Below are 19631 nucleotides of genomic sequence, written 5' to 3'. Positions count from 1 at the left end.
TAAAAGCAACCTGAACGTAATATTTCATAAATATAGGTCTTAAAAGCAACCTATTAAAATTGTTGTATAAAAGTTTTCACTGAATTTTATCCCTCATATTTTTTCCATTTTACTACTAATAGTACTATGTTTGTATATAAGGCTATGTTGATGTAATTATGGTCATGTCATTGTTTAAGCTCTTTTTTGTCCCTTTTCTGATTTTTGCCTTGAAGCCAGTTAACAGAGCATCAACTATTGTAATTAATTTAGATTGAATACATTGCTTAAAATATTGACATGCCACAATGACAGATAAAGTGCTGCATTTTAAACCTGTGTAGTCTAGTCGTACAGAGTAGCTCACTGTTTTATCAGATAAATTCTACATTCTAGCTGAAAGGCCTACTTAAATATATGTGCATGTATATAATACATAGTCCTCTTCCCAATCATTTAAAAAACAATTAGCTTATACTGTGCTTGAAAGTAAGCCATGAAGTTATGTGATTACCAGATTTTCAAAAACAATTGCTTAATGTTTTGAACTTCATTATGGTTAGGAAAACGGAGTCAGGAAAACCAGTGGGAGAATAATTTGTTTCCTGAGGAATAGAGCAGTAGAATAACCACAACAAACCAAGCATTAGGTTTTATGTTACTTGTTGCCTTCATTCAGTTTCCATTTTCATTAAATGTTTGTGAAACACCTGGTTTTCTCTAGTTGCAGTGCCTATGTTTAAAGCTTTCTACTATAGTTGTTTCTACATAGTATCCTTTTTATATGATGTCAAATCTAGTATCCCGTGCATATATTTTAAGTTTACAGATTATACAAGGAAATAATAAGCATCTTTGTGCTTAAAAAAAGGCCATATTTACATCTTAGTAAATGGAACCTTTCTCGACTAGTGCTTTTCAAATAGTAAAAATTTTTATTGTGTAAAGGAGGAAGGGAACTTAAGCATCGGCATTATGATCATTTTTTCCCATATCCTATTAGCTAATTCCAAGATTGTTCAATATGGTATCCACCCATTTCATTTGGCTGCAACCTTTGCTCTTATGAAAGTAAGACTGATTGTTCTGAATTGCTCTGTATATGTGCTTTGGCACAGCATGAAGGTACCCTTAATAACATTACCATTGTCTTTAAAACAGCTTGCAGCTATGACTACAAATAAAAGGGTGTGACAGGAGGGCATGACAGATAATGGTTCTTTTTTCCGCCCCTAGTGTTTAACAAATCTGCTTTGGACTGTGAGCCTTTTGTGTTTCCAGGACTACCTACTGTATTTTCTGTATATTGTTCCTAGTCAACTAAAATGTTTGCATATAACTTTGACATGTCTACAGTCGACCACTTTGAATTCTTTTTGTGGAGGCAAGCAAAACAAAATGTGTGGGAAGAAGTTGAGTAGCCTTGCCTCTATTGGCATTTTATTCCCCCACTTGCATACTTAAATATGTACTTAAATTATTTTGTGTGACTGTTGTCTTCCAAATGTTTGTTTGCTTTTGTCTGGTTTAGAAATTTGGGAATGGCCTTTGGTTTTAATTCCCTTCCTTTTTCAAAGCACAGTAACACTATCTTTACTGTGTAATTTCTTTTTAAACATGGAAAAAAATTGCTGGCTATTTGATTGGCTTTCTTTTAGATTGCTGAGAGATTCTGCACTGACCATGAATTGAGGATATTATTTGTGTCATACTTTATTCTATTTTAAATAATTTTATCAAGTGACATTGAAACAGGAGGGAAGGGGGCAGGGCACAACCTTTAAAAGAATGACACAGCCGTAGTACTTGGCAAAAACTTGTGAGAACCGACTAGGTCCAAGATGGCAGAAGGTTCGACTTCCAGTAGACCTTGAGCCTCATTATACACTCATTGTAATACATTAGCATGCTAAATGACACACCCACCAGCACCATGACAGTTCTGAGGCTAACCATAAAAGGCCGAAAAGTGGGCGGTGGCCCAATTCCTGGAAATCTCTGCCCCATCGCCAAAATAATTGGAATAATCCTCCCACTCATTAGCCTATGAAATTATCCAGCCCATAAAAACTAACCACACCATATGTGAAAGCTTCTTGCCTCTTGACTTTCAAGATGGCCCACACTCTGTCTGTAGACTGTGTTTCTCTCTAAATAATTCCACTTCTTACCTATCATTTCTTTTCCAAATTCTTTTGCGATGAAGCAAGAACCTCAAATTCACTAGGAACAATATGGGGGAAAAAGTAAATATCCATAATGCGTAAATCAGAAAAGCTTCCTTACTGCTTTATGAGGTTATCTGAATCCTATATTCCTCACTGACCCTTTTAAGAGAAAGGGATTGACGTTTAATTATGGCAGTCTCATATGGTTGTTAGCATTTACTCCTATTTTACTGATTGAAAAACGGAGGATCAGATAAAACAAGCAGTTTGCATAGAATTACAGGCACATAGCTTGTAAGAGTCTGACTCCAAAGCCAATACTTTTAGTTCTAAACATATTTTCTACTTGAAGTTGAAACAGGTGGGAAGGGAGCAGGGCCTTTGAAAGAATGACATAGCCCGAGGACATGACATAAACTGATTAGAACCAAATGGGTCCAAGATGGCGGACAAGTCGACTTACACTAGACCTTGAGCCTCAGTATATGCTCACTGTAACATGTCAGCAAGCTAAATGACACACCCACAGGCGCCAAGACAGTTCCAAGGCCAAGCTTAAGGATCAAAAAGTGGGCAGTGGCTGAATTCCTGGAAATCCCCGCCCTTTCCCGAAATAGCTAGAATACTCCTCCCACTCATTAACCTATGAAATTACCTATCCCTATAAAAACTTACAAACCCGTACCCTGGTGCCTTTCTCACCTGAGATGGAGTGTGTTTCTCCCAAGGCCACTCTTGCCTTCTGAGATGGCCCACACTCTGTCTGTGGAGTGTGTTTCTCTCTAACTAAATCCACTTCTTACCTATAACTTTGTCTCTCACTGAATTATTTCTGTGATGAGACATCAAGAACCTGAGCTTCACCAAGCCCTGAAACCAGGTGTGTGATCTCAGTTGGAAGACTGGGGGTTTTGGCTGGGTTTGAGTCCCGGCTGCATGGGTTCAAGTCCCAGTCTGGGTTTTGGCTGGGTTTGAGTCCCAATCTGAGGTGCACGGTTTCAAAGTGGCTTATTTCTAGGGTCAGTTTGTCTTTTGGCAAATCCACTTGATAGCATAAAATATTTAATGTTGTAAATAAATCACAATTTGATGATATTTAAGGTGTACTAAGGAACAAGAATAACTTGCCTTTGATTTCTCATGGAATTAATTGATAATTATTAGCCTTACCTTTAAAGGTACTGCTATAGTATTTTAACATGGATTTTTAAATTTGGTTTTCACATTAAGATTCTTCCAAAGTTGGATTATTATCTTTATTTTACAGATGATGAAACTGAGATGCAAGTTTGAAGTAAGTGCTAAGTATGTCTAGATGTGAGATTCAGGTTTTCAGAAGAAAACAGTGGTTTACTTTAAATAGAACTCGGTGATTTGGAACGAAGATACTTCAGGCAAGCAGTGTCATCAATTCCTCCTTAGTTCCCTTATCTTTTAAATGAAGAGGTTGAACCAAGTGATCTCTAAATGCCTCTTGCACGACACGTGGGATCTTAGTTCCCTGACCAGGGATCCAACCTGCACTCCCTGCATTGGAAGGGCAGAGTCTTAACCGCCAGGGAAGTCCCTAAATGCCTCTTTAAATGCTCCAGGATGAGCATACTTTAAAAGCCTCAGCGATCCATGAGCTTGAATGAGAAAAATGTTAGATTCTTGTTTTCACTAATCTCTAACTGAAATGTACCATTTGCTTCAAACCACAGCAAGTCAGCAGTCCCTGTGACTTTGTCATCAATTGACAGTTAGATATTTTTATATTACATTGTAGTTGTTATAGATACCTTGAAAATATTATTTATGTTGGTCATAATTTGGAAATTATGGTAGTTAATAGACTTGTCATTAGAGCTCACTATTTTATATATTAAACAAGAAGTGTATTGAATACTATATGAGTTTTAAATATTTTGATAACCGTATAATCGGTTTTCTCAGTGTATGTATTTTTGCTTTAAAAAATAATTCCAGAGTCTATAATGTTTGCATACTGCCAAAGAAGTTTGTAGCACAAAAAAGGTTATATACCCCTGAGCTACATGTTCTCCGCTGTGACTACAAAATGGCCCATGTTGATTCTGGTCGATGTGAAATAACTTTTGGACATTGCTTCTTCAGGGGGCTGTGTGTGAACGGGGGAATCATCTCTGCATTGCTCTCTCACGTTTCCAGAATGAATGGACTATGATTATGTAACTTTCCATGAATATTGAGCAAGCTAAATAGACGCAAAATGGTGATGATAGAAATACATGATCTTCTCTGTTTTGGATATCTTTTTTTGCAAGAATTAAGTTTCTAAATAGTTGTTCCATTTGAGGGATACAGGAAAAGACCTTTTATTTTAGGTTATCTGCTGTTGATTGTCCAAGCCAGGAGGACTAGCTTGCCAAAAACAAGTTACCCGCACAACACATGTACTGCACAAAATATTTCTGAAACAGATGATCAGTTGGAAGGCTGTATCACCTTAAAAACATTCGGGCATTTGCTGCTGAGTTTCACCTTTTTGTGTTGAGTGTGTGTGGTGATTTTTTTTTTTTTCCATTTTTCTTTTGTGCTTGCTTGACTCTTAGTAATTTATGTATTAATTGGTTATGAGGAAGGAAATAGTAAATTCTTCATATTAGTAAGAATTAGGATTACACACAAAACTCAATAGCTTAATTGGAACACAAAGACTGCTAGAGTTCTGTCCTGTGGTGAGTCCATTATTCCATTTGTAATAAGTTTATCTTTAGATTGGGTAGGGTGGGATTTGCATTCCCGAAGTTACAAAGAGTTTCCAGATTCTTATCAGTCAGTATTAGGAGAGATTGTTTTCAATGGTGATAATGAGGCTATTCCCAGGAGGAGACTTAGTCACTGGCAGAATTGTCAGAACCCTGAAATAGTTTGGGAAAACTTAGAATGGAAAAAGCAATCGTTTCAAAAAACAAAATGTGACAAAAAAAGCTGCTTTTGGGGGGAGGGTTAGATGGGGATGGATGGAGGTGGCAAGAAACCAGATGAAGGCCGAGAGCTATCTAGAAGCTGGAAGAGATGAATATTATTTACCTAAAGCACTCTAGTGTGAACATGAAGTTTTGAGTGTCCTGAGATTAAGCTGGTTAACAGCCACTAATCTGGAAGTATGTTCTTTGTGTATATTGGCAGGGTTTAATTTCACTTTGACAAAAAAAGAAATTCTTCTGGTAGCAGCTTGTTTTTGTTGCAAGTTTGAGAAAAATTTAAGGCTTTTTTTTTTTTTTATGTCAGAGGCATATTTTATTGGCATTAGGTGTACATAGGTAAGGAGTGTTCATGATCCTACAGGCCACATGACCTAGGCTGGGGTTCACTAATTAATAATGGAGACAAAACAGTCTTTGCCATAATTAGGCAGAATGAAGATGAGAAATGTAGACCATGCCTTCAGGTATGTCTGACCCACCTCAATTTTAAGTGCAAAAGGGATCTTTTTTAGATTAGGATTTCTTCATGGCTACCTGCCTGCCAACATAACAAGCTGTAAAACCTTGTTTAGTTTTCCTTAAATCCAGAAATGATTCTATAGCAAATCCAAACAAATCCAATCACTTTTAAAGGAATAAGTGAAAACATGTGTAGCTGCTTGAGCTGGACTACATCTGTCTACAGATAGGCTTAGTCCTCTGTGCTAAGCAAATTCCTCCTTGAATATCCTATGCTGACCATGACCACCATCATCGTTCAATCTGGAGGTGCACAGAGGATGTGACAGCATTTACTTATCTGAACTGTGTTTTGTAAACTGACTATAATAACTTTACTAGCTAGATAAGAGTCAACCTGACAGCTATATAAGGAAAGAATAAAAACAAATACTAAATGCTATCCAGTTGTGTTTAAATAAGGTATCTTGAAATTTATATGTACTGAAAGCTTTTAATTTAGTGTCTGGAATAATAAAGATGTGAAAGAAATTGAATTTGTTGCCCTTAAAGGCACACTCTAGAGTTTGTTGTGTTTATTATTTGAATTTCTCACAGGGTTAAATGGAAAGTCTTTTTTATAGTGTTTTGAAAGAATGTAGGCTTGCAGAGGGAAACCCATTGTGAGATAGGGAATCATTTGGTGTGGACTGCTGTGGTAACTCCTGGGAGGTAAGCTACCACCATTTCCCAAGCTGCACCAGGTTGGGTATCATATGATACAGGAATATCCCTAAATAATAGTTGGAGTATCTGTAAGATGATTATTAACTTTTTACTGGGCAAGTAGTAAATGTTGTAGAAAAATTGGAAATACCACAAATGAAAGGAGAAAAATTTCTTGTTGGGAAATCTTGTAATCTGAAAAAGGAATCATGAACTAAATCAAACTGAACTTCTGCTAGCTTTTCTCATGTTTTTATTTTGTATTTTTTTCTATCAAAGTGTTAAATATGCATAGTTTAAAGAGTCAGTAGCTCTGTAAGACTTGTTTTGAAAAGCAACAGTTCTCCCACTTCATCCCTCACTTCTCCCTCTCTAGAGGCAAACACTTTAATTTCTTATAGCTGATTCTTACCTCTTTGTTCTTGCAGGGCAGTAAAAATTCTTCCTACTCTACCCCTAGGTTCTCTAGCTAGCACCCTGTAAATGGACTGACAAGAGACGTACTAACAAAGGAAAAGCATACACATTTATTTAATATATGTTTTATGTAACATGGGAGTCTTCATGAGGAAATGCAGACGTGAAGAAGTGGTTTAGCTTGAGCATTTTTATATTGGGTTTGAAAGAGTAGAAAGTCTTGGAAGAACGTGATAGGACAAAATAACATGAGCTAAAGTTAGTAAACTGGGGAAACAAGGCCAGTTACTTTGAATTTCTCTCCTTGTCCTTCCAGCTTCAGAAATGAGGATCCTCCCTTCCTCCAGGTATAGGGAGGACATCTCTCACATGAGGGTCTTAGGATCTGCTTCAGGGTAGAAGAGAAGGTCAGAGAGTCCTTCCTGCACCTGTCCTTTCTCAGATTTCTTCAGCTTAAAATATTCACTATGCCAAGGCACCGTTATTTTGGGGTAGCAAGTTCTGAACCTTGTCATTCTTAATAGCATTCTTGTATTCTGATTTCTTGATTTCTCACCTTCAAGTATTATCTCTTGATTTCCCATTATGGCAGATGAGGATTTAGTTCTTTTTCCACATCCCCAGGTACCTTTTTTGTTTTCCTGTCTTGGTATAGATGTTCATAACTGCTTAGATCAGTATTCAGTGTTTACACTGAATACTGGAGGTGGTCCAGTGGTCCAGTGGTTAAGACTCTGTGCTTGGTGGTCCAGTGGTTAAGACTCTGCACTTGGTGGTCCAGTGGTTAAGACTGCGTTCCCAATACAGGGGGCTCGGGTTCGATCCCTGATCAGGGAACTAGATCCTGCATGTCGCAACTAAAGATCCCGCATGTGGCAACGAAGACCCCGTGTGCCACAACTAAGACCTGACACAGCCAAAAAAAAAAAGTATATATATACACACACACACACACACCTTTAAAAAAAAAAGAGTGAATGTGCTATTCACAGTTAAGCCATGTAGTAATCTGTGAACACTTTTACTTTTCTGTACAACGTTTGTTTTTCTCTGAAATTTATATTTTTCTTTGTTGCCTACTTTTATATTAACTCCTTTTATAGTTCAAATTGCAACTTGCTCAACTTTCCTTTCAGGATTCTGACACTTCAGGTGTTCCATTAACTTCCCATCTTCCTGAAGGTGTGATCACATCTGGACTGGTTGCCCACTGTTTTTATGCATACTTCTTATCCTGGGACTTCCCTTCACCAGCATCTTGGGGTTACTCTTTGCCTCTGTGTGTTGGATTTCTTGTTTTCCAGATCTCATATCTTCCTGTGTCTTACTTTGTCAGAATGTATTCTCCAGTAGCTGCCTGAGAAAGATAAACGGGAGTTTGATTTTTAATCACCTCTGAGACCTTGAATGACTGAATATGTCTTACTTGGTCCTTACTCTTAATTGTTTGTTTGGCTGGCTATAGAATTCTAGCTTGCAGATCTTCAAGGCATGACTTCATTGTTTTCTGATTTCTTCCATGTTTACTGCATTGCTTTTGAAGCTGAAAGCCATTAAGTTTGTGATTATTTATATGATCAGTTCTTTCATTTCTGAGTGTTTAAAATTGCACAATAATATACCTTAGTGTGAGTTTGGTTCCCTCCATTGTGCTGAGCACTTGATGAACCCTTTCAATCTGGGAACTGTTTTGTTGATGACTTTCTCCCTTTTTTCCTTTTTATCCCCTCTTGAACTCTTACTTTTCAGATATTGGACCTCCTGGACTAATCTTCCAGAATTCTATGCTATTCTGTTGAGTTTTTCATTTCAGCTGTTACATTTTTAATTACCAAGAAAGCATGCTTGTGATCACTTTCTCTTTTTTGTCATTTTTTTTTTTAGCATACTCTTCTGGCTTCATGTTTGTAATATTTTATCTTATGTTTCTGAAAATATTAATGGTGTTTTTCTCCCCAGAATTTTCTTCTGCCTACATAATCTCTATCAGGACTAGCTATGTAATTTGTAGGGCTGAGTACGGAGTGAAAATGTGGGACTCCTTGTTTAACAGTATTAAAGCATTCCAAGACAGCAAGAGCATAGCGTCAAACCTAACATGGAGCTCTTCCAAGTACAGGGTGCTATGTGACTGCCCAGGTCACGTGCCTGTGAAGCTGACCCTAGTCTCTCTCTCAGCTTTCTTTTTCTGTTTCCGTTTCTATTTTTCATACTAGAGATGTCTAACAACTCTTGGCTGTTTGCTAATATTTAAGAGTGGGATCCTAAGAAGCTGACTGTGAGCTCTGAACATGCAAGTAGGACTTATCAATTGTGTGCTTTGAGGTAGGATGATCTGTCTGGTCAAATTTAGTTTGGGAACTTTTCAGTATCTTTATATTTTTCCTTGTAGACTAATCACTGGTCAAATTCCCCAGAGACATCTCTTCTAATCTCCACTGCCTGGAAGTGAAGGCCTGGCTGTCAGCCTTTTGGGAAAGGTATTGATAGAGGGGAGGGAGCTGGGGTCAGTGACTAGTACTAGCACATCAGAGACAATTGTTAAATTTTCAGGAACTTTGCGAGTGAGTTGCTACATACTACAATTATTAAAGGTTATGCGGATTTATAATTAAATGTTATATTAAAAATTAATAAGTACTAAAACCCCACCACTTTCTATGTATCGTATTACTTTTTCTTTTATTGTGGATGTTCTTGAGAGTACGTACGTCTGTCTGTATGGTGGGAATACCATGTAGTAATAGACATCGCTTCTGAACTCTGCATTCAGTGACATCATTTGGTAGCTTGAAGCAGCTATACTAGTAAACAGCAAACATTGCAAATAACTACACTTGTCCTCCCGCCCCCGCAAACCCCAGCCAGTTGTTAAACGTTTATTTACCAACACACTATGGACTGGAATCTAGTACATATGTTAACTTAAACTGCCTTCGCTTTACCTAGTGATTCCTAGTCCATATAAATCTCTGTTTATTTATAAACCTCCTTAGATTACCTTCAGTCTTGCAAGGGTGAGGGAAGGGCATTTGTCTGCCTGCCTGAGAGAGTGAAAAGGAATCTGAGAATTGCATTTCAGAAAGATTTTCTGTTAATTCTTCCCATTTATCCCTGCTGAGCCTTTTGGAGAAGTATTCCCGGAAGCTTACCTTAGGATTCGTTTTCTTGGGTCTTTGGGTCCTTTACCTTTTAATCATTTATTTTCCAGCTTTCAAAAATTTGTGGCTGTAATCTTCAGTTCTCTTCATCTCTGTGGGTTTATATCTTAAAAAAAAATTATCCCTTGGTGTTTGGGGAAGGATCAGTGAATAGCTATGTGTTTAGTCCACCATCCTTACCCAGAAGTCTCAGATCTAATTCTTGAAAAAAAATAGGTAAATAGATTCAACAATTTAAGGGAGTTCTCAGTAGGCTTAGCCAGTCTCCTGTTGGTTTGCAAATCATATATAAATGCAGTCAGGAAAAAATTCTACTGATTCTAGAATACTTTTCATTTTCATAAAGGAAGAAGTTACCATCTGTAAGTAGATGTTGAACCAGATGACCTGCTGTTAGTTTTTGGTATGGATGTGTGGGGACATAAGGAAATACAGAGCAGTTTCAGGTCACATACTTTGGTATTACAGAGAATGGGAACCACAGTACCTAGTTGTCTCAGATTCTGTAGCCATTCCAGTTGCCCAGGTGGCTGGATCTGGCAACCTGGTCACCTCATCCACTCTGCAGCAGACATTTATTGCTCACTCATTTAGTGAGTCTTCCAATCTTGTGACTTGTCTCCATTCTTAACTTATTTTGCTCAAATTCAGTGTCCTGCTTTCCCCGTTAGATTTGATGTGTTTGGGTTGATTAGACTCTCATTACCCTTAATTTCACACCAGGCCACCTCATAGTCCATTAAGTTCTCCTTTGTCGATTGATTGATGGATGGATGGATGGATGGATGGTTGCCTTAGGTCTTCATTGCTACCCAGGGGCTTTCTCTCATTTTGGTGGCTACTCTTGTTGCGGAGCACGGGCTCTAGGTGCGTGGGCTTCAGTAGTTGTGGCTCGCGGGCTCTAGAGTGCAGGCTCAGTAGTTGTGGCGCACGGGCTTAGTTGCTCCGCGGCATGTGGGATCTTCCCAGACCAGGGATCGAACTCGTGCCCCCTGCACTGGCAGGTGGATTCTTAACCACTGCGCCACCAGGGAAGTCCCCTTTGTCTATCTATTGATGGTTACCTTTTGGTTAAGTCTAGAATAGAAAAGTGTTAGGATACCAGTGTGGCAACTGAAGTGGAAGAAATTGCTTGTAATCTCTCAGGAGGGGGATGTGGGACTCTCAGGTACTTCTCCTGGATTCCTCTGTCGAGAAATGCATCTATTTACATATATTTTTAAGGCTCAGGACAGTTGTGGCTAAAAGGAACAAATATCTGACAGGATATAAAAGGAATAAATATTTGACACTGTGCATGTGAAATTATATTAGATGTCCAGGTGAACCTTCTTGTTCAAAGCTGTGAAGATGGTAATAATTTCTAAAGACCGAGGGTATAGCCATATCCACTTGTTAAATATTGCTACTAAAATGGCTTCTGGTAACTGCTGCTTATTGCCCCTTTTTTCAGTCTTCAGTTTTTTCTCCTTCCCTCACCATCTTTTGTGTTTTAATTAGAGAGTTTTTCCCCCTCTGTTTATGAGATACAGGTCAGGCACTTTGTATGTGCTAATGGCTGGGGCGGTTTTTTTTTGGTTGTTATTTGTTTGTTTTTGTTTTTTAAATCTGTTGTAATTTCTGGTGATCTCCTGCCTGGGAAGAAATGCTTCTTTTTCTCAAATGGCTCAGGGGGATTAGGCCAGGTTTTTTCCATATGATTATATGCTCTCTACAGAGAGTCTGAAAAGACTTTTTTTTCTGGGCTTTGAACTTTATTCTTTTTTTAAAAAATAAATTTATTTATTTATTCATTTATTTATCTGTTTTTTTGTCTGAGGTGGGTCTTTGTTGCTGCGCTAGGGCTTTCTCTAGTTGCGGCGAGCGGGAGCTACTTACTCTTAGTTGCGGTGCGCAGGCTTCTCATTGCGGTGGCTTCTCTTGACGCAGAGCACGGGCTCTAGACGCGTGGGCTTCAGTAGTTGTGGCTCACAGGCTCTAGAGCACAGGCTCAGTAGTTGGTGCACGGGCTTAGCTGCTCCACGGCATGTGGGATCTTCCCAGACCAGGGCTCGAACCCATGTCCCCTGCATTGGCAGGCAGATTCTTAACCACTGCGCCACCAGGGAAGCTCTGAACTTTATTCTTATTAAAAAATATTTCATGAGTACGACTGTTAAATCATTTTGAATAACATATTTAATTAACAAGGCATCTTATGTGAAAACAATAAAATACTATGAAATTGGGGCTGTTTTGGGGTGTGCAGGTCCTAACTGTCATGCTTGCCATAATCTCTTCCTCAGAAACTGACCTCCATTTTCCTTGGCATTGCCCACAGCATGCATTTGAAATAGGAAATCTAAAAATGAGGGACCTTGTTGGTATGGTTTGGGGAGAATTGTGGTAGCATTATGGTAACTTTAATAAAAGCTCATTCAGGCGGTGGACTTTGTCTAGGTGATAGTGATTGCCTGCTTAACCAGCAGCGTCAGAGGAGCTCCTTTTCTCAGCCCTAGATGATAAAGCAGTTAGCCCTAACGTAGTGGTATAACGTGGAGCTGCTGCCACACTTCTCACATCTTTGAAATGCCCCTAAGCTAAGTGGTAGGGTGAATTGTTTGCCAAAGTTACCAGCAGGTTTTTTTTTATTTTTCCTGCCTCCCTTCACTTAGTGGACACTTTTAAAAAATGAGTTTTAAGATGAGAAAGTTTAAAAAATTTTTATGTATAGTCATGGTCTTTAACTTTTGCTAAAACTGGGTTGCTGTTGAAATAGCAGATGGGTGTGATAAAAATGGGAACATGTCAACTGTAAAAAGAAACCAGTGCAGATTAAATCACAATTAAAAATATCTATAATATGATTCACTAAAATGTTTTTCCTTTGGGTTAACTATTAATATTGTGTCCTGTTTTTGGTCATCTTTTGTCAAAACCAAGGAATGAAAAAAAAAAATGGATACAGAGAAAATGACCAAGGGTGGCTTTGAAATTTCTTCGTTCAAAGATTTTTAGGACATGGGGTTTACACAGTCAAAGAATCTTGAAAACAGGACTTGCAGGAACAGGCTGATATGGACTTTTTGCTTTTTCTATTCAAGTTGTCAAAAAATGGATTATACTTATTAGCAGTATCTGGTCCTCTTGTAAGGTAAGGAGTATCAGAAGGATATTATCCACAGAGGCCTTAAAAATGATGCCTTATGTCCCTTGTACCAGTCCCCAAAGTATTGTATACCTAGTATACTTGACCTTTTGCTGAGACAACTTGCAACATTTCTAATTGGTCCCAGTGCTTAACTCAGTGCCGAGCCCCAGTAGGTGTTCAGCATTTGTTGACTACAGAAATGAATCAATACCTGTTTCCAAACTGGTGCTTTTCATAGCCCTTCTTTGTAAAGCTGCTCCAGGGATCTGTCAAGAAAACTAATCCAACCAGCCTACTTCTCTTTGAAAAATCCTTCAGTGGCCCTCATCTCCTTGAAGTTTTGCTTCTCAGTCTTTTTTCCTTCTAAAATTATTTTTGATATTGTAAAGTCAGAAATTCAAAGAGTGTTTGAAAATAGATGTGAAAAAAAAACATGTCCCTAACTCACCTTCCAAAATATCCAGTTTGCTGGGCATTATATATCTTTCTATGTATTTGGCAAACTGTATATAGTCTTTTCAGTTTTGAAAAGACTGAAAAGAATTATATTTGAAAAGACCAGTAGAATTATGCTAAAATATTGACACTCAGCTCCTTCCCCATTGGCTAGGGTGAACTGTTTAATGTCATGGAAATTAATCTTTGTGTATATTGCAAATATTCTCCCAGTCTTTTGCTTGTCTTTTAACTTTATGGTGTCTTTTCCCCAAATAGATGTTTAAAATTTGTATTTAGTCAGATATGTCAATATTTTGTGTCTTTTGCTTAGGAAAGGATTTACTTCCCACTAAGATTTTAAAATCATATTCTCATAATTGACAGTATTGAATTTTACAGTTTACTCAATATGGCACTTTTAAGTTTTTATGGTATAGTAGGCATCTACCTTTTCATTCAGATATTTGGTTTTCTCAATTTATTCAAACATTCTGCTTTTCCCACTAACTATGCATCTCCAATATTGAGGATGCTGTTATCTTGAACTCCTTACCTGTTTCTGCTCTACTGCCATACTGTTTTGGTTACTATAGTTTTAGCATATGTTTTGGAGTTTTTATGTTTTTCCCACCTCAAATCTTATTGACTGTTCTCTTCCATTCACTTTTTAAATTTAGATGTAAATCACATACTGTAAGATTCACCTTTTTTGTCTTTTAATTTTTTTTTTTTTTTTTTGGCTGCGACACATGGCATGCAGGATCTTAGTTCCCCAACCAAGGATCAAACCCTCACCCCCTGCAGTGGAAGCATGGAGTCTAACCACTGGACACCAGGGAAAGTCACCTTTTTAAGCTGTATGGTTCACTGGTGTTTAGTGTAGTTACAGATTTGTGCAACCATCACCTCTAATTCTAGGACATTTTCTTTCTTTCTTTCTTTCTTTTTTTTTGGCTGCTCTGTGTGGCTTATGGGATCTTAGTTACCTGACTAGGGATTGAACCTGGGGCCACAGCAGCGAAAGTGCTGACTCCTAACCACTGGATTGCCAGGGAAGCTCCTCTGGGATATTTTATCACTCCAAAAAGAAATTCTATGCCCATTAGCAGTCATTTCCTATCTCTCTGTGCTCTCTCCCCTCCCACTGCCAACCAACCCTAGGCAACCACTAATCTACTTTCTGTCTCTATAGGTTTGCCTATTCTGGACATTTCCTACAGATGAAACCATGTAATGTGTGACCTTGTTATCTGACCTATGAGTCTTTCACTTAGCATTAATATGTTCAAGGTTCATCCATGTTGTAGTACATATCAGTACTTCATTCCTTTTTATGGCTAGATAATAATCCATTGTATGTATATGCCACAATTTATCTATTCATCCACTGGTGGAAATCTGGGTTGTTTTCCCCTTTGGCTATTCTAAGTAGCTCTGCTATAAACTTTTCCATACAAGTATTTGTTTAAGTACCTGTTTTAGGTACATACTTAGTAGAATTGCTGGGTCATGTGGTAATTCTTTTTAAGATTTGTTTTGTTTTTAATTTTGATCTTTGATAAGTTTTTGTACTATTAAACCAAATAGTTTTTAATTTGATTGTTTAACTTGAAAGCCCCATAACATATAGTTTGCAAATAATGACAGATTTTTGTCTTTTCCCTCAATGTTTTAATCTTTTTTTTATAATATGATGGCTGGCATCTTTATTCTTGGTTCTAAGAGGAAATATTTTTAATATTTTGCTGTTGTGTATGCTATTTCCTATAAATTTCTGGGAGAGTGCTTTCATTAAGGTAAAGTTTTACTCTATCCCTAGTTTGCTAAGAACTTTTTAAAATCAGGAATAGATGCTGAATATTATTTTCTTTTAAGAATTTTCTTTTAAGAATTTATTGAGTTGTGGCATCTCTCCTTTAAACTGTTAATGTTTTGGGAGCATTGGGCTTGGTACCACTATTTGCTTTGGTTGATTTCCTGGTTACTTCAATGGATTTTTCTTCCCATCCAGACCAATCTGAAAACCAATCTGAGAACCTCTGTTCTGGAAAATCTGTAGTGCCAGGTTCAGTGATGGTGTAGAGCTATACGTGTTAGAATACGCTGCAGCATGTTTATTTTCTTCAGTTCTCTTATTCCCTTCATTTTTTTCTTGTAAACTAAACAATTTAAAATCTTGTTATTCAGAGTTAAGAAACACACTTCTTTACATGTTTATAAATGCACTCCATAATTGCTTCTGCTGCTCCTCCTACCTTATTCCTGATAAAAAACAAAGCTACCGAATGCTTTGAAATTACATCTGTTCCTAGGGCCCTCATTACCATAGTAACAAGGAGGCAACTCCATTGCTTTTCAAAAGGACCTAAGACAATCCAAATACCTTTTCATAGATGAGACCGCAGGCCTGCTCAAGGGGGTGTCTAAATACCCTCAGCATACACAAAATACAACTGAGACAGTTTGTAGAGGAGAGGAAGTCAAATCTAAAATCCCCTGAGTTGAGGTTCCATCACATTACGAAGACTCCAGACAAATCCTGATGGGCTTTACTTTCTACCTGGTGATGATCAAGTAGCTTCCTATTAAGGCTCATTAATATGACCACCCCACTCCACCCCCAATCCACATTGAAAATAACTGGTAGAGGTCTGGGACTAGAGAATCAAATGAGGCAAAGGTTAAAAGTGATATTTATCTAGTTTTTGGCCATACCGTGTGGCATGCGGGATCTTAGTTCCCTGACCAGTGATTGAACCCACACCCCCTGCAGTGGAAGCTCAGAGTCTTAACCACTGGACCACCAGGGAAGTCCCCAAAAAGTGATTTTTATTTTTGGGCCAAATTGTGTAGGTGGGGCCCACAGGTAATCTTTGGTTTAAACATGTTGTGGTTAGATTTTTATTTTTGGCTGCGTTGGGTCTTAGTTGCTGCACACAGGCTTTTCTCTAGTTGCGGTGAGCAGGGGCTACTCTTCATTGAGGTGGGCGGGCTTCTCATTGTGGTGGCTTCTGTTGTTGCAGAGCACGGGCTCTAGGCGCACGGTCTTCAGTAGTTGTGGTTCACTGGCTCTAGATTGCAGGCTCAGTAATTGTGGCACATGGGCTTAGTTGCTCTGCGGCATGTGGGATCTTCCCGGACCAGTGCTTAAACCAGTGTCTCCTACGTTGGCAGGCAGAATCTTAACCACTGCGCCACCAGGGAAGTCCTGTGGTTAGATTTTGAAGTGCCTTGCCACCCGAAACATCTCCCCTGATTTTATCTAATCTTTTAGCTTATGATTAGAATTTAAGAGCTTAGGAAAATCAAAGTATAATTCATTGTGGACTAGCCAAATAATTTTCTGTATGGATAATGATGACCAAAAAAAGCCTAAGTTTAATTATTATCAGGAAAACAGGAGAGTTTGAGATGCAGGATAGAAAAACTCCCAATAATACAAACTCTGGGGAGTATTTTGATATTAAGTAAAACATCCTAAAGCAATTGGTATAATTTTTATTCAACAGTATTGAGTGTCTGTAACATATGGTTTGGGGCCTGGTAGATATAACAGTGAACAAAATTAAGTCTTTTCCTAGAGCTGATGTTCTATCAGAGGAAAGATGCACCAGCATAGACATGTCAGGAGGGAAGGAGAAAGTGCTGCAGAGAATGTAAAGAAGGGGTAAAGGGAATAGGGAATGCAGGGGAGTAATACTCCTTTATGTGGATGGTCACGGAGTGTCTCTTGAGAAGATGACATTTGAGCAAAAATGTGGAAGAAGTCAGAGTGACACAGGTAAATATCTGGGGGAAGAAGCAGAGGGAACAACAGCAAGTGTAAAGGCTCTGAGGTGGGGTTGTGCTTTGTGTGTTTGACAAAGAGCAAGAAGGCCAGTCGCATTGGAACAGAGTAAGCAAAGTGGGGAGAGACAAGTAAGGAATGAGAGATGGTTGGGTATCATCGTAGGGGAAACCATTGAACGGTTTGGCATTGAAGATGATATTGTTGAATTTCCCTTTTTCCTTATAGGATCACTCTGGCTGCTGAGTTTGAGAGTAGACCATATGGGGAGTAAGAGTAGAATTGAGAGAGACCAATAGGAGACTCATGCAGGTGAAAAATGCTAGTGGTTTAGCAGGGTAGTAGCAGTGGAGGTGGTGAACGGTAGTTGCATTTTGATTATATTTTGAAGGTAGAGCCAATGGGATTTGCTGATGTGGTTGTGAGAGGAAAAAGGGGGTCAAGGATGATTCAAGGATTTTTGGCTTTAGCAATTGCAAATAGGATTGATGTTTACTAAAATGGGTAAGATTTTGGAAGGGTGGTTTGTGGAACGTGCACAGGGAATCAGGATTTTGTCTTGGACGTTTTGAGTTTCAGATGCTTATTAGATATCCAAGTGGAGATTTAGAAAAGTCAGTTTACAAACCCGGAGCCCTGGAGAGAGGTTGGGAGCTGGCCACTTTGTGCACTGTGTAGGTTATTTTTAGAAATGTTAGACTGGGGGTGGGGCACTTAAGGTGCCAGTTTCCAAACTGTTTGAGGCGCCCTGAGGCATCATAGCCAACTTGGGTTGCTGCAGGTTATTTTCAGATTTCCAGGAAAACATTACAGATGGTGCATGTGCTTGACGTGTGTTTTTTTTAAAGTTTTAAAAAAGATGTTTGAGTTGTGTGCATGTGTGTGTCCTGTGCTGCTGGGATCAACTGAGTGCAGTTTTGTATGTGCACCTAGTGTTTCTGACAGAAGAAATCCTACGTAAGCAAACACGAAATTCATATTTTACTCAAATTGTTCCCCAGTATATCAGTCAATCCTGTATAGCAGAGCTGATTTTACTTATTTAGAAGTTCTTGGAGGGTGGGATAGAGAATCTGTCCTGAAAGGTAGAGAACCACTGCCTGGAGGGCCAGGAAAGGACTGATGGGTATTTGTGCAAAATGTCTTTAAAAAGCAGTTTATTTCAAAAATTCTTGCATATTTTGCATTCTTTCTCTAATGTATTATCCCATTCTTAAACCTTAAAAATGGTTCAAATTAATGCCATGGAGTAACATTTGTGGCAAGAATGAATGGTTAAGTAGGTTCTTCTCTTTCAAGTTAGTATGCTATTCAACTTTGAGATAAGATGACTCTCATAAAATTAGGGAGAGTTGAGTAGTATTGGATGCAATCAGACATCTTTAGAAGGAACATAATCTAGCAAATGAGCAGTTAGAGAGATTTAGAACCGTCAAGGAACTAGTTCAAACTCAGAAGGGTAGGAACACCTAGGAAGCTAAAATCCATTTAGTTAATCAGCTGAAGAAAGTATGTAATAAATGGAAGTTGATTAGGCCTTAAGGAGGAGCTTAAAAACAAAAATTTAAGCCATGTTTGTCCAGCCTTTAGGAGAGAGAGGGGTGGGGGAAGAGGCTGAATCTTTCAGTGTTGAGTGAGCTCTTTGCCGGGGCGGGGTGGTGTATAGAAACTGATTATAGCTTGGTTGAATTCTTCCTTAGATTCTTCTTTCTTTATTTTTTTCATGTATAACCCAAACCTCCTGGTTTAATATCAGAAAGAGGGGACAGTATGAATGGAGGACTCAGGTATTCCAATTTCTGAAATTGGAATTTTGATCCCCATTACGACTTAATAAATTGACACACTGATGTATAGTATGAGCTAGCCTTGGGAGCCTTGTCAGCTCAGAGCACAGTGATAAAGGTGGGTTTCTGGTCCTCCATCAGTGTGTGAAGTTATGGCTAGGTGGTCATCTCATGATTCCTTTGTGATTCTCAGGATTTATAATTCTAGCACTAAGGAGGTACTATTCAGGAAACCAAATAAATATCACACAGTTTTTTGTTTTGAGCATGAAATAAAAGAATTGCATGATCTTAAAGGATATTTAACCAAGTTTTGTGTTTCTTGAAATTTTTGAAACACTCTGTTTCTTTCTATTCAGTATTGTTTTGGAGAGTCACTGAATTTTCTTTGTTTCTGGGCTTTGTGGGATGTGAGTAGACATGTGACGGTGGGATAGAATTAAAATACCTGTGTAACTTTTTTTAAAAGGCATTTGGGATTTGAAAAAGAAAATTTCACAATAATTTGATTTTTCTAATAAAATTTGCCTATTTTAAGGGGATTTTCTCTTGATTAGCCTATTCTTTGTTCCTCTAACTACTGATGACCCTCCCTTCCCTTCCCCATCTTCCCAAATAAGAGCCTGTGGAAGGCATTTATCTATAGTTT

The 19631-nt window shown here is 38.3% G+C and overlaps 1 protein-coding gene across 12 annotated transcripts in view; it reads left to right on the top strand.

Moving 5' to 3' along the window:
• The window catches only part of FBXO34 (F-box protein 34), an 80558-nt gene that overhangs the window by 36693 nt on the left and 24234 nt on the right, over window positions 1-19631 (top strand). For 2 of the 12 annotated variants that reach the window (XM_067734945.1, XM_067734977.1), the window contains exon 3: window positions 9072-9159. The exons of the other annotated variants lie outside the window; for them this stretch is intronic. The gene's annotated coding sequence lies outside the window, so the exon portion shown is untranslated. The remainder of the gene's footprint in view (window positions 1-9071; window positions 9160-19631) is intronic. 12 annotated transcript variants of the gene reach the window in all.

This window comes from Pseudorca crassidens, chromosome 1 (assembly GCF_039906515.1).
Source record: "Pseudorca crassidens isolate mPseCra1 chromosome 1, mPseCra1.hap1, whole genome shotgun sequence".
Lineage (NCBI taxonomy): Eukaryota > Metazoa > Chordata > Mammalia > Artiodactyla > Delphinidae > Pseudorca > Pseudorca crassidens.
The sequence above is the reverse complement of the archived record's forward strand: the minus strand, read 5'-3'. Positions and strand labels throughout refer to the sequence as shown.